The 14,967-nt window shown below is 36.5% G+C and overlaps 1 pseudogene across 1 annotated transcript in view; it reads right to left on the bottom strand.

Annotated features, from left to right (window-relative positions):
• Positions 1-14,967, bottom strand: part of LOC118856762 — a 91,172-nt pseudogene that overhangs the window by 65,553 nt on the left and 10,652 nt on the right. Inside the window, exon 4 of the transcript XR_005010883.1 lies at positions 13,010-13,791. The product of XR_005010883.1 is annotated as a zinc finger protein 2-like (transcript). The remainder of the gene's footprint in view (positions 1-13,009; positions 13,792-14,967) is intronic.

Raw genomic sequence — 14,967 nt, 5'->3', positions numbered from 1 at the left:
TTTCATCACTATGTCACAGTCAAATTACAATGCATCTGACTGTGGCTGATCAGACCAATAGGAAGTTGGAATGCTCTATCACAGTTCAGGCACAAATAGTCTATGTGAACATTTGGTATGAATTCTCTGAATTTGCACATCTCATGTTTCTTTTGAGCTACTTCAATTCTGCTTTGCTTATAGAGCACAGCATCTTCTCTGATGAGGGCACACCATGATGGGCAGTCTTATGCCAGTGTCTCCCATGTCACAAATCAATTCCAGAGTTATTAAGAGAGATTTTCAGAGTGTCTTTGTATTGCTCCTTCTGACCACCATGTTCACATTGCCCTGTGTGAGTTCTCCATAAATAATCATTTATACAGGTGTTTGTTTAGCATTCAAATGTGGCCAGTCCATTGTAGTTGCACTCTTTGCCGTAGAGTTTCAATGGTTGGCAGTTTAGTTCAAGAAAGGACCTTAGTGTCTGGTATCTTATCCTGCCAGGTGATCTTCAGAATCTTCCTAAGACAATTCAAATGGAAACAATTCATTTTTCTGGCATGGCTCTGGCATATTGTACAGGTTTCACAGGCATACAACAATGAGATCAGCACAGTGACTCTGTAGACCTTCAGTTTGGTAGTGAGTCTCCTCTCCTCTCCTCTACCACACTTTCTTTTGAAGCCTGAGCTATCTCTGGCAATATGTGCATCAACCAATGTGTACATCACTGGAAAGTATACTGGCAAGGTAAGTGAACTTATCCACAAGCACTCAAAATTTCTCCATTTGCTGTAAACAGTGTTTTCACATATGGGTGCTGTGGTGCTGGCTGATAGAGCACCTCTGTTTTCTTGGTGTTGTTAGGCCAAAATTAGCACAAATAGCAGAGAAATGATCCATACTTTGTTGCGCTTCATCATGTAGGAACGTAAATAGTTTCACCTTATTAAGTCCCTTATGATTTCCCTTTCCTGTTTAATTTTTTATGCTTCTCTTGAGTCTTGTATTTGAAAATCAAATTTTCTAGTCAGCTTGGGTATTTTTATTAAGAATGCTTGAAAGACCTCTATTTCATTGAATATCCAATTTTTCTCTGGAAAGATTATACTCAGTTTTGTTGGGCAGGTGATTCTTGGCTGTAATCCTAGCTCCTTTGTCCTCTGGAATATAATATTCCAAGCCCTCTGGTACTTTAATGTGGAAGCTGCTAAATCTTGTGTTATTCTGACTGTGGCTTCACCATACTTAAATTGTTTCTTTCTAGCCTCTTGGAATTCCTTTACCTGGGAACTCTGAAATTTGGCTATAATATTCCTTGCAGTTTTCATTTTGGGATCTTGTTAGGAGGTGATTTGTGGATTATTTCAATTTCTATTTTCTCCTCTAGTTCTATAATATTTTCAAGTTTTCCTTTATAATTTCTTGAAAGATGATATCTAGGCTCTTTTTTTGATCATGGTTTTTAGGTAGTCCGATAATTCTTAAATTATCTCTCCTGCATCTATTTTCCAGGTCAGTTGTTTTTCCATTGAGATATTTCACATTGTCTTCTACTTTTTCATTCTTTTGGTTTTGTTTGATTGTTTCTTGATTTCTCATAAAGTCATTAGCTTTCATTTTTTCCATTCTAATTTTTAAGGAATTATTTTCTTCAGTGAGCTTTTGGACCTCCTTTTCCACTTGGCCAGTTCTGCTTTTTAAGACATTCTTCTCCTCATTGACTTTTTGGACCTCTTTTACCATTTGGCTTAGTCTGTTTTTTAAGGTGTTATCTTCTTCAGTATTTTTTAAGTCTCCTTTGCGAAACTGTTGACTCTCTTTTCATAGTTTTCTTGCATCACTCTCACTTCTCTTCTCATTTTAACTCCACCTCTCTTACTTGATTTTCAAAATCCTTTTTGAGCTCTTCCATGATCTGAGACCAAATAAGGATGAGACCCTTAACCTGAGACACTATCTTGAATAATGGGTCTTTTCCTTATCTCAGTATTTTTTTCCTTATCTCAGTATTTTATCGACATATACTGTGTTATGGTATGTTAATAGTAAAGAAAATACAGATGTCCTAGATCATAATTTCAATGGACATTTTGTCAACTCTCTTATCTAATTGTATTTACAACCTATGCAATTAAGAAATTCCTTTCTTATACTGTGATTAAACATACATGGAGATCATAAATTTTGACTGACACAGACATGCTGAGTTGGGGCTGTCCTGAAATGCATTTAAACTTTCTCATTCTTTTGTTCAGACAGCCAGAACTTATGCTCTGGCTCCTTGTATGTACAAGTAAGCTAGCTTTGCTAGCTTTAAGGGAATAAACATATATGAATTTACCTATCCCCTAGCTTGTTTGCCTCCTTTAACTGAACTTTCAGGTCGACAGTCATTACTGAGAAATATTTTTTTTCATGATCACTATAAAATATGAGTTGGAAATTTCTGAGGAGGGAAGGCTTTTCTGATTTAGTAGGAGGAACTCTGCTGATCAGAACCTCTTTCCAAGAAGAATACTTATACATTAAATAAAAATGTGTCTTTGTCAGATTTGGCTAAAGTGCCAGAACAAATTGGTCTTCTATAGTTCTTGAAGGCATTTTCCCTAGTCTAAAGCTTGATAGAAGCTCTAGGCTGCTTCTCTTTGAAAACAAACAACCCAGGGCAACCAAAAGTATAAGTCCTTTTGAAGTCTCTACGATGATATTTTGGTGCACAGCTTCATTTGGGCTCACAGAATGGGCTCACAGGTCTTAGGTACCTGAAATTAAATTCTGAGTCACAGTTGCTAAGTCAAAAGATACTTGCATAGAGAGAGAGAGATAGCATCTCTTATCACAAACTCAGATTTTTCTATAGGACTTCTTTTATATAGTAAAGCAACAAAAGGAAAGGAAATAATCTATTCAGATTAGCTACTATTATGACAAGATACTTTTACTATCAGTATACAGAAATGCATAGGAGTTATGACATTTTCATAATTAAGAAACATCTGCTTTAACAGAATGGATATAGGTGATATAGGGTATGGACAACTAACTACAGGTAAGAAATATCTGTTCAAATAGGATATTGGTAGCTTCTTGCACACACATTTCATTGCTCCTCAAAACTGTGTGCTCCATTAATTTAAAAAAATTTTACATTCATCTTCATTCATCTTTATCTAAATGTGATGACAATTTATTCCTCCTTTAGGAGGATATTATAATCATATTAACATAATGAAAGGATGTTGTAGTATTGATCTCCTATAAACTAAATACCCTATCAATTGTAAGACCTCATTGTGTCTGTTAATTGTAATTCAAATGCCAGTTTAAAATGATTTCTCATTATAGTAGTATCATACTAGCATATATTATTCAGTCAAAAGTTACCAATAGGGTTTATCGCATGTTTATTCTTACAATGAAAAAAATGAAGCATCATTATACACTTGCCCTTATCAATGGAATTTCCTATGTAAGAGAAAAGGGAGAGACACAGCAGTATCAGTGCTGTTCCTTAGTTCTACTTGATTTCAAGTATGTCATAGTCAAATAGCCAGTCACACAGAAAGGCTCATCATGAGCCACAGAATATCACAGCCAGGCTCAGATATTCCTCAGGTGGGAAAATATCTAGTATACCAAGATGGGACAACAAAGTCAAGAGGATCCTACCCTCACCTTTGCAAGGTCATTCCCTCAACCTTCCCAGAGACAGACATCCACCTGTAGCGGTCCTCAGTCTGCAGGAGCACATGGCATTTCCCTCTAATAGTGGACTAGTGGTCTTGTGAGAGGTCAGACACTTATACCTGATATCAAAACCTAAAACAGAAGCAGATTAACATCCAAGAGACTTTTCTTCAAACAGCAAAATTTCACTAATCACAGCTTGGGGCTAGGTTAGTGTCATTATGTTATCAGAACTTGAATAGCTCCATTAAGGATTCCTAAACTAACAAATGTGATTGCTTATTGACATCTAAGGGGAAACTAAAATCTCTAAATTTAAAATCTGTTGTTACTTGGTAGGCTTAAAGATTCATTACAGATTACTTATAGTAGGCACAGTAATCTTCAGAAGCAATAGGCAAAGAGCCTCCCAGATATGCCCACTTTGGCTTAGTTTCTTAGATTTCAGTTTTAGCGGGGGGCTAATAAGACCTCTGATGAGTAGAAAGGCTAAGGAATGAACGCACCCATAAAATGGAAACTGATAGCAGAATGAATTAAAAATCACAATCCAACAATATATTGTGTACTAGAAAAACATTTAAGAATGAAATATACACACAGTTAAAATGGAGGGTTGGAGTAGATTTACTGCGTTTCAGCTGATGCAAAAAAGGTATTTCTTTTCTAGTGATGGAGATGAAGGAAACTAGAGTACTTCATCATATCACAACAACTCTATGTTACTTGTAAAGAAGGCAGATGACATCTGGAATTTTATAATGAAAACTAGGGAAGCTTAGCAGGAACTGAACAAAGCTGTTGTGCCCATCATTATGACTATTCTTGACTTCTTCAACATTGTAAACCAGGCATCCCAGGCTCAGGGTGAGTGGTTTAGACTTATCAACTTTGCCAATTTTTTTTCTCTATTCCTATAGCTGAGACTATTTAGAAACAGTTTGCTTTCAACTCAGAAGGATTTCAATATACTTTTGCTGTCTTTCCCCATGAAAGAAATAGCTTAGATCTTCCTCAGTTGGCAGGTTTTCTTTCTTCTGAGATGGTTTGGACAAATCTTTCCTTCCCTTTGGGGGACCATTATGGCTCTGATATTCCTCATGCTTTTTCTGCTCGTTGTCACCATTTTACATCAGGAGAGTCTGTGATTGTATTGGAGGTGTCATCTTCCCAGGTATTCCTTGTATTGCTTTGGCTCTTTGACTCATCACCACCACACTGTAATTGGAGACCCATTGTGAACATTAAAATATCAGTATCAACTACCACATGGACCAGATTGTTGAAATATGACACTTGATCTTTCTGAAGAGGGGGCAAATAATTCTAGGTTTCCTGGCCTTTCTTCTCCTCCCATATTTTTTCTTTGTTCTTTTTCTTTATAGTTACTCTTTGTGGCAGGGAGGAGGAATAAGAGATACCTGTAGTTTTTTCTTCTTTTTCTTTTCCCTTTAGTATTGCCTATGGCAAGAGAGTTGTCCAGTTCTGAAAGCTTTTCAATGTTGGAAGGTCATCTAGAAGATTCTTAGGACCTTTCCACCATGGAGGTGATAGGACCAGAGTTCTTGCTGTTAAAGTTTTTCATAAAAGGAGACAAAGCTGCCCCAGGCTTGGCTCCTACCTCACATGACAGTTTCCTAATCACCTAAAGGCATAACTTCCACTCACATGGAGTCAGAACCCTTCTGATTTGGTGGATGGCCAAAGATAACATGAATCACCATACCCTGTCCTGCTGACAGGATGTGTTTCCATATGGAGTCAAAGAGAGCCATGTCTACAGAACCTACGTGCGTATACTTGCTGGTAAAGTTAACCTTCTTTTGTTAAGTGTTCAATGAGAACATTGAGTGCTTCATTTCATCTAAAATCAAATTTGACCTAACAGGATACTGCTGTTAGGTCCACACCTAACACAGGTGAATCATGTCTTTATGTGATGTCTTTCAAAAACAAACTCACTATATAATATCAGAATGTTCTTACCCTTCCCTAACTGATGTTCTATCCCACTTTCAACAATAGCTATTCCATATTATTGTGCTATAAGAAATGACAAGCAGGATGATTTCTGAAAAACCTGGACTTACACAAACTGATGCAAAGTGAAGTGAGCAGAACCAGAACATTGTATACAGTAACAGCAATATTGTACGATAAAGAACTGTGAACAACCAGCTATTCTCAGCAACAAGATGATCTAAGACAATTCTAAAGGACTCATGATGAAGTATGCTATCCGCCTCCAGAGAAAGAATTGATGGTATCTGAATACAAACTGAAGCATGCTATTTTCTCTTTCCTCTCTCTCTCTTTCTCCCCTTTCTTTCTCTTTCTTTCCTTTAACTCTTTTTTTATTCAAGTCTTCTTGTACAAAATTACTAATATGGCAATGTTTTACATGACTGAACATGTATAAACTATGTCAGATTGCTTACTGTCTCAGGGAGGGGGAAGAGGAGGCAGGGATAGAATTTGTAACTCAAAACTATAAAAAAGATTAAAAATTGTTTTAACAAGTAAATGGGGAAAATAAAATGATATAATAAAACAAAAAATGCTATTCCAAACTTTCTCTTCTCTCTTCAAGAGTCCCACAATACTCTTTTCAGCTAAGGTAGACTGGAAAAAAATTGAGGCCATTCTTTGAAAACTCCTTTTTCTACCTTCATTCTCATCTGACAACCCCTTGACACCATCTTCCATCATTTCCTCCTTTATTCCAGGTTCTAATGAAGAGCTGATCTTTCTCTTCTCTGAGGACAACCACTTTATATACATGTACCCTTGATCTAGAATGCCTCCACTATTTCCCACCCCTTCTTTAATCTTCATTCTTTCCCTCTGTTCATTCCCTGATACCTACACACCCAAATTTTCACATCCTTAAAAAACCTTCACCAGATCCCCACTACTGTCCCATATCTCTCCTCCCTTTTTCAGCCAAACTTCTTTAAAAAGCATCTATACTTGATGCCTTCATTGTCAATTCCACTGTCTCATTCTCTCTGTAATACAGCTTCCAAACTCTTCACTTACTGGAATGCTCTCTCCAAAGTTACCAATGATTTAATTGCCTATTGTGAAAGTCTTTTCTTTCAACTAGTAAGGGAGATTTTTTTTCTTCTATAGAAACTATTGTGATGTAAAAACAAAAGCCATAAAACATATTTTAAAATATTATATGTAAAAATCTGGCTTTGTTTTTACTGTATGATGAGGCAGCAGTTATGACTAGTGAAAATAGGAAACAATTATTGCATAAAGGCTCGATCAAGAAAAAGAGGAAACTATCACTGTCCGTTAAGCCATAATAATCTGACAGATGGCAGATGAGACTTTATTAGTGGGAAAGCAAGTGACTTCATTAGAGAAACAAGTCATTAGAAGAGATGTATCTGGAAAACAGAGGAGGCAGAAAGAGGAAGCTTCTAAAATCTGAAAATCAGGGCTGGCCGATAATGGCTAAGTCCGACAGTGGCCTATTAGAACTTCCAACAAAGGACAAGATCACAGGCATGTTGCTTAGACCCAAGTATGAATCAGGAGCTTGCAGTGTTCAGATCAGGAAGCCAGTTAGTAGATTTTGCCCATATTGCACTACTTTGGGAACACTGAAAGCTTTCAAATCCCTGATCTAAATTGCCCCTAAAGTCCTGGAATAACACATCACTCCATGCTCAAAGAAAGCAGCAGAAAGACCCAGGAGGACAAAAACTTAGCTCACACATTTTCCTCAGAAGTGTGTAGAGCATGACTCAAACCTAAAGTCCAAGGTCAATAAGTAGCCTGGAAAGAATGAACTATAACAATGACAGGGAAGCTTAAGATACAAACCCAGAACAAGAGAATGATTTTAACATATCTACAAGCAAAGAAAAATACAGCTTAGACATAAGTCCAATCTGAATTCTTAGAAGAAATAAAGCAAGATTTTTTTAAAAGAGCTAAAAATTATTTTAAAAACCAAATGAGAGCAGTAGAGGAAACCATGGGGAAATAAATGAAAGCAATGGAAGAAAGATATGAAAAAATAGTTTAGAACAAAAGATACCTTACCCAAGAGGGAAAAAATTCTTTGAAAACTGGAATTAACCAAATAGAAGGTAGTGGGGGGGAGGAAGGAAGGAAACAAAGAAGGAGGAAATAAGCATTTATTAAGCACCCACTATATGGCAGCCCCTATACTAAGGACTTTACAAATATCTCATTTGATCCGCAAACAATCCTGAATCGTAGATTATATTATCCCTATTATACAGTTGAAACTCAAGCAAAAAGAGATTAAGTAACCTTGCCCAGAATCACCCAGCTAATAGCCATCTGAGGATAGATTTGAACTGAATTATTCCTGACTCCAATCAATCTACATTTATTAAGTGCCTACTATGTGCCAGGCAATGCTTTTTTCCTTAATTTTTATTCTTTGCTACAAGGCATGGTTCTCTATACTTGGAAATGAAGGTAGTATAAAAACAAGAGATATACACACTTATCAGATTGTCTAACATGACAAAACTTAAAAATGATAAATGTTGAAGAAGATGTGGGAAAAGTGGAATGCTAATGAATTGTTGGTAGAGTTGTAAACTGATCCAACCATTCTGGAGAGCAATTTGAAACTATGCCCAAAGGGCTATAAAATTTTGAAGACCTTTTGACCCAGCAATACTACTTCTAGGGCTGTATCCCAAAGAGATCATAAAAATGGGAAAAGGACCCACGTGTACAAAAATATTTATAGCAGCTCTTTTGTGGTGGCAAAGAATTGGAAATTAAGGGGATGTCCATCAGCTGAGAAATGGCTGAACAAGTTGTGGTATATGAATATAATGGAATACTATTATGCTATAAACAATGACGAGCAGGTGGACTTCAGAAAAACTTGGACTTATACGAACTGATGCTGAGTGAAAGAACACTGCACACAATAAAAGCCACATTGTACAATGACATTGATAGACTTAGCTCTTCTCAGCAATGCAAGAATCTAAGACAATTCCAAAAGACTCATGATGGAAAATGCTATCTACATCCAGAGAAAGAACTTTGGAGTCTGAATGTAGATGGTAACATACAATTTTCTTTTGCAGCACGGCTAATGTGGAAATGTTTTATATGACTTCATGTATAATGGGTAAAGTATTTCCTGCATTCTCAGTGGGTAGGGAAGAAGTGGGAGGGAGAGAATGAAACTGAAAATTTTTTTTAAATGAAGCACTGTGTTCAGGTCCTTGGACTTAATTTAGAAAAAAACATTAATAAGCTAGAAAGGAAGGCAGAGGATGGTGAGTCCATGTCATATAAGGATCAGTTGAAAGAAATGGGGGTGCTTAACCTGTATAAAAGAACAGTCCTGGCACATGACAGCTGTCTTGAAGTATTTGAAAGACAGTTTTCTGGAAAGTAAGGATTTGTTTGGTTTTGTACCAAAGAACAAAAACAGGAACAATAGGTGAAAGTTACAAAGGATAACACAGCTTAAGACCAGCAAGGAGCAGCACTTCAGAGTGGACACCAAGCAAAATAGTAGATAGTGTTGTGGCATCAAGAGAAGATAATGCTCTGCATCATGGGAAATGTAAGTGGTCAGGGGTTTCAACATGTAGTAGCCACATTTCCTATATTCCTGTATGTTCCCTATGTGTGTACTTTTTCACATGTATCCCTGACCTTATGTAGTCCCTAAGTATGTGATCCCTGATCATGCGCATTCCTTGCATGTGTCCTCTCCCCCACTGATAACATGTGAGACAAGGCATACTCATCAATGGGGCAATTTTTTCTTGTCAGTTGTTTTGTTATCTTGTTAAAATTTGAACTGATTTATTCTCTTGTAAACAAAACACTATGCACTCAGCATCCAAGATTTTTAGTGGATGCTAACCACGAAGTGCCTTAAACTTGGGGTAGCTCTCTGGGGACCCACATAGGAGAAGCATAACAGTGCTTACAAAAGCAGAGCATCCAGAGAAAAGAATATTAAAATTCTATTGCAATGGCCAGATCACACATTTCAGAAAGGACATTGATAAGCAAGAGCAATGATTCTCAAAGGATGGTCCAAGGACTCCTGAGGGTCACTGAGACTCTTTCATGGGGTCTATGGAGTTTAAACTATAATCACGATAAAAAGGCATTTTAATTTCTAGATATAACCCACATAAATAAAAGCTCTTTGAATGTAAGAGGATCCTGAGACCAAAAAGTTTGAGAACTGCTGAGCTAGAGTATATTAAAAGGATGGTACTTAGGAAGTTACAGGATGAGAAACCATACTAAAAGTTAGGTATTTTGATTATATGAGGGCTGTTTGAAGAAACTGGCATGTTTAGCCTAGAGAAGGGAAGATATTTGAAGAGTTGTTAGGCAGGAAGTGGATTAATCTCATTTTGTTTGGACCCAAAGGGCAAAACTAGAATCAATGAGCTTCAAAGAGTCAAACTTGAGCTCAAACTAAGGTAGAACTTCAGAAATGTACAAAAGTAGAGAAGATTTTTTGATGACTGTTGGGAAAAGAGTTGTGGGGTACTCTTGTTGAGGCAGAAGCTATATGAACTAAATAATCTCTGAGGTTCTTTCCAACAATGACTCTATAATTCTCTGAAGTTCACGAAGTATGCTGGCATGTCTAAAATCGTATTTATCCAACGTAAATAAGTGGTGAGAAGCAATGGGCCATTGCTGGCATTTCTTTTAAAATGTGAACCATAACTCTGTCAGTACAGAGAAACAAAAGAATGCTAGGTTCAACAGCTAACTTCCCTTATTGTATGTCTTTGTGTTTTCTTGGTATGTCTTATATGTTCACGTTAGTGTTAACTCTTAGATAACTGATGAGGAATTGGTTATGCCATATGCTCTTGCTCTGCAAGAATGAAGTAGCAACAATTCATTAAAATGAAGCCTTCTACATCTTCCTTCGGGAAGTAGTATGGTGCAGTGGAAAAAAATGGTAAACTTGGAGTTTGTGGGACCTGGGTTCTAATCCAGACTTTGCTATTTGCTACCTGTATGACTATTAAGACCATGATTCAGTTTTTCCCATTTAATGCAAACCCTAAGCTTCAGGTATCCATGGTGTTTGTACAATCTCTAATGAAATGCCTACTCAAAGAGTTAATTCATCATTAAGAACCTTATGTCTCATTCATTCAGTAAGTATTTTGTACCTACGATGTGTTTGGCTGTGCAAGGGATACAAAGACAGTCTCTTTCTTCGAGGGATTTATAATCTAATTTATAAAACATGTACATATAGAATACAAGGAAGAGTAAGTGCTATAAGAGAGGTTTATGTTCAAAACCCTAAGAATTGAGAGAGAGAGAGAGAGAGAGAGAGAGAGAGAGAATAATTATAACCACAACTATCAGGCAGGGCTTCATAAAAGAGGCAGCATTTGATCTGGGCCTTGAAAGATGGGTAGTATGGGCAGAGACTGGAGGGGAAGAGTGTTAAAAGCTGAGGGAATGATATTAGAAAAATTGTGGAGGTAAGAAAAGTACAGAGTGTTTGGGAAATGGCATAAATTACTGTTTGGTGGGAGCAATAGTGAAGGCTAAAGTAAAGGATAAAGGTTAGAAAGTTGAGCATAGGGGTCTTGAAAGTCAAGTTAAGGAGTTTGCATTTATTTTTGTGAACAAAGCTGCAAAAAAGGAAGATTAATCTTATGCAGATACATTGGGATGAGGCAGGCAATATAAGGGAGGCAAGGAGACTAGCAGTGTTACAAAAGTGATAGCAAAAAAATTATGAGTGGTAGCAGTGAGAACAGAAAGGACAAATTCAAAAGACACTTCTGAGGGGAAATATTGCCATGAGTCTATAAAAAATTGACAAGCATATTAGTATTCCTATAGTAGTCCTTAAAACACGACTGCTTTTAAAAAAAAGTCAGTTACTATTTGAAATTGTCTCCCCTCCTCCCCGATTAAAATCTTTTCCTCTTGGTCTTTTCCACTCTCTCTCTGCCCATATGCTATGGTGGTCATTTTTCCCCCCCATATAGTCCTCAGAATGTCATTCCCACTAGTAAAAGAATGCCCTGGGTGATACTGATACTGCACACAAATACAATGAATACACGAAAGCTCAAACACTGCCTAAATACAGCACCTTTTCAATAACCAGAAAATCCTTTTACTTGTTTATCTGACCAGAATCGTGATTTTATCAGTGAAGAAAGAGAGCTCCAGGTGAAAATAGATCAACATTTTTCTCAATAATATATTGTCTTAGAGAGTTGCATAGAGAGGTGTGTGTGTGTGTGTGGGGGATGTGTACTAAGAAGTCAAATGACTTGCCCAAGGACAAACAGCCAGACCGTCAGAGGAATACTTGAACCCAGACCCTTCTGATTTCAAGGCCAGCTATTTAAAAAATGTACACCTAGATATCACTAAGTGTATGAAATAAATGCATTAATTACAAAAGTTTATGTAAATGTGCAAGTACCCATCAAATACAAAAACAAGTGAATTATGATATTAATTACAAAATTCACTTTTAAACAGTAATGAGACATTTAGGAGCTGGTTTAATATAAATGGTGTTTGATCTGTAGCATATGCATGCTCTATAAAACCTTAAACATCTTCAAACTACTGGAAAACTGTTTCACTCTACTCTGTAGAACTCTTCTACTTTCTTTTGAAAAATTTGGAATCCTATGTTCAATATATGGTATCAAAACATAATGGAATAGTTATATGAGGAGGCTATTTGGTCTTTAGAATATAAGATGCATTTAAGAATAATCAAAAGAGATTTCATATATGTTGTGTAAATGTTATAGAGACTTTCACACTCACTGTTACTAACTGTGCGGGTTCAAAGAGGGAACTCTGACAACAGAGCGCCCTAGCTATCAATTTTATTATTTGCAAAAGAATAGGAAAGCAGATTTGGAAGTGGAATGTGATCCCATGTGAATGATTAAAAACAAGATTTCAAGAAAAAGGCTAGGGAGGTACTTGCTGTAAACATGTTGTATCCTCTAAGTAGAATGTATGCACTTTGAAAGCAGGGAATCTTGCTTATGTATTTATATTGAAATCCCCACAAAGTAGATCTTCAATGTTTATTGACTGACTTGCAAACCATTACTAAGATTGCTAGACAAGGTTTCAATGTTTGGTTTTTTTTTTAAAACATTTTTCTTTTTATTTGTTATATTAATGGAGCTTCTATTTGGAGGGGCTTCTATGCTGTTCAAATAGGAAATCTATGGGTGACAACACTTTAAACTATAGTGATTACATGAAGGAATTTTTCTCCAGTGTTTTTTTTTTCTATTAATAACAAAGACCTGAGTTCTGACTAAAGGTTTTCCCACACTCAAGATGCTGAAAGGATTTTTTCTCCACTGTGGCTTCTCTGATGTTTAATAAGGTTTGTACTCTGACTGAAGGCTTTCCCACATTCTTCACATTCATAAGGTTTCTCTCCTGTATGGATTCTCTGATGTAGAACAAGGGCAGATTTCTGTCTGAAGGCTTTCCCACACTTATCACATTCATAAGGTTTCTCTCCTGTGTGTATTCTCTGATGTAAAATGCGGTTTGAGCTTCGACTGAAACTTTTACTACACTGATTACACGGATAGGGTTTCTCCCCAGTGTGGATTCTCTGATGCTGAATAAGGCTTGAACTTTGACTAAAGGATTTCCCACACTCAACACACTCATAAGGCTTCTCCCCAGTGTGGATTCTCCGATGTAGAATAAGGTGTGAGCTATAATTGAAGGCTTTCCCACACTCCTGACATTCATAGGGTTTCTCTCCAGAATGAATTCTCTGATGATTAAGAAGATGTGAGCTCTGACTGAAGGCTTTCTCACATGTATCACACCCATAGGGTTTTTCTATAGAGTAGGTGCTTTGATTCCTAATAAAGCCTGAGCTCCAAGTGAAATTTTTCCCCCATTCATTATCTTTATGTTGTCTCTGGCCCAGCAGATTTTCCTTCTTTTTTCTTAATCGGCCCTTAAGGTGTTTATTACACTCTGAAACCTGTGGAATATTGCCATTAAGATTTCCAGAGACTTCCTCACATAGTTCTTTTTCTGTAGAAATTTCCTGCTTTGGAGTTAAGTGTTCCTCAGTCTGATTATCACCACCTAAAATAAACAAACCAAGGAAATATCATTGATTCTCAGGAAGACAAAAAAGATTAAAACAAAATACCAACAATACCAAAAATGCATATGTATACTAATTAAAACAAAGTAATAATAAGATAAGGGGATAATTAGCCAACTTTAGGACTTAAAGAAACTACAGAGGTTTTAGGAATAATTGACAAAAGTAACTAAAGTAATGAAGAAAAGTTAATTTGGACTGTTTAGCTTTGGAAAGAGCAGACGATGGGGTAACTGATTATGGTCTTAAACATATAAAGAATTTTTATGAAGGAGATGATAAATCAGTCATTCTTAATATCTACCAAAGTAAAAAAAAAGAAAAGAGGAAAAGGGTTTAGATGAGAGCAGAATATTTTGATTAGTCATAGGAAAGAACATTTTTTAAGATTGTGGGTAATAACAGAACAATGAGGTTGTGTGGTTTGACCTTTTGATCTCCAAGAAGAGAGTAACCCTAATGTTCTACATAGTGTTTAGATGCTCACCTACAAAAATGGTAGGTAACTGAGCTGTTATATAGAGATCTATATTTGAAGGTCTTTTTTTTTTTAAAGTGAATTGTAAATAGACTTTCTGGGAAAAGGTAAGGGAATGAAACACTTGTAAATGAGAGTGACAGAAATGTAAAAGCTGTCAATAAAACTTTAAAAAATTGTAAGTGTAAATTTACTTGATATTATCACTAAAGATCATAACATTATCATTTTTAAAAGTAAGTCAGGGGACTAAATCAAATCTCTTGGGATCATTTGAGTTCTATGCTCTTGTAGTGATAAGGAAATAAAGAGTAAGTAGTAAAGCAAAAATAAGTGGAAGCAAACAAAGGACCCATGGGAAGAACAGGAGGCAAAGGAGGCCTGGCAATGGGGAGAAACCTAATTAAATGAGAAGTTCAGAAAGGAGTGCTGGGGAGCAGGAATGGAGAGGATAGTAGGCAATGGTCAGAATAGGAACAATAAGATATTAATGGCTTGGGACACAAAAATTATAGGTTTGTCAAAACCGTGGAAGAGGTCCATGAACACAAAGAAAGGACAAGAACCTAAGGAGATATAATGGCTATGTATATTCCAAATATTTTTCTATCTTTAAAACACATGCCTACGTACAAACCACAGTGGAAAAACCATTTATAAAGGGGTCAATCAGAAG

The sequence above is a fragment of the Trichosurus vulpecula genome, chromosome 7 (genome assembly GCF_011100635.1).
Source record: "Trichosurus vulpecula isolate mTriVul1 chromosome 7, mTriVul1.pri, whole genome shotgun sequence".
NCBI lineage: Eukaryota > Metazoa > Chordata > Mammalia > Diprotodontia > Phalangeridae > Trichosurus > Trichosurus vulpecula.
The sequence above is the reverse complement of the archived record's forward strand: the minus strand, read 5'-3'. Positions and strand labels throughout refer to the sequence as shown.